Here is a 1,194-nt window from a genome sequence, read left to right as displayed (position 1 = left end):
GACTGTAGGTTTTTTAATAGAATATTTTTTTGACTATTTTAGGTGTTTTGAATAAAATGGAAGAAAAATTTACAGTAGAACTAGGGTAATAGATTTTTAGCAAGTGTTTAATAGAAATAGTTTATTTAGTAAGTGATTAATATAACTAGTTTATTTATATTAAGTGCTTAATAGAACTAGTTTATTTAGTAAGTGCTTAATAGAACTAGTTTATTTATAGTAAGTGCTTAATAGAACTAGTTTATTTAGTAAGTAGTTAATCAAACTAATTTATTTAGTAAGTAGTTAATAAAACTAGTTTATTTAGTGTTAGGATTATATATAAGATATTTTCAAATGTTTTTTCATATTTTGAACCATCGAAATGCAATGACCATCGATAAGTGGCCTATGTTTTGCCGGAGTGTTGATTAATTTCCGTTCCGGCAAATTTCAGGCGCTTGATATGTCCTCTTTTAGCAAAGGTCATGCCGGATTTTTTGGGTTTTGTCGTCGAGTTATAATCTTTGAATTTTGAACATAGGAGATGTCTGATGACGATGGGATCCCGGAGTGCGGGTACTGCTACGATGACCAGGGTGTGTGCAACAGGTTTCCTCACCTGCAAAATGATAGGTTTTTCACCGTGAAGCTGGAAGAGACCTTCGATGTTTGTACGGTACGCAACGACAAGCATTTCATCGTAATTAATATCATCACTTGTGCTTCTTTTGTTCAATGTGTAATTTATGGAAAAAAAATTCAATTCGATTAGTACATCCCGTGCCATGCTAGACCATATGTATTGAGAAGCTTGGTTTTGGTTTAGATGACTTTGAGAATGTGGAGACGAGGAGGGCTCACTTAAGAACTAAACATGGTTATGAGTTTCTCGTTATGTTCTACAATGCGGTCGATCACTCCCATTTCGGTTGCTCTAATTGGGAAGCTCTCTGCAAGCCATATGGATTTGAGGAGGGAATGCGAATAAGATTTGATATTCGCCCTGAAGATTATGATGATGATGATAATATAGACATCTGGGTGGATGTGGATATGCCTCCAGTTTTACCTAGATGTGAGTTTGTCAAGCTAATTTGTTAAGTTCAGTAATTTATGTTGTTAATTTAAAAATATTTGGTGTTCGTCCGTACTAAACTTATTTATTTATAATTTTCATCTTATTTCTTATCATCAAGGAATACTCGGAAGGTA

Source organism: Triticum dicoccoides, chromosome 6A (assembly GCF_002162155.2).
Source record: "Triticum dicoccoides isolate Atlit2015 ecotype Zavitan chromosome 6A, WEW_v2.0, whole genome shotgun sequence".
Lineage (NCBI taxonomy): Eukaryota > Viridiplantae > Streptophyta > Magnoliopsida > Poales > Poaceae > Triticum > Triticum dicoccoides.
The sequence above is the reverse complement of the archived record's forward strand: the minus strand, read 5'-3'. Positions refer to the sequence as shown.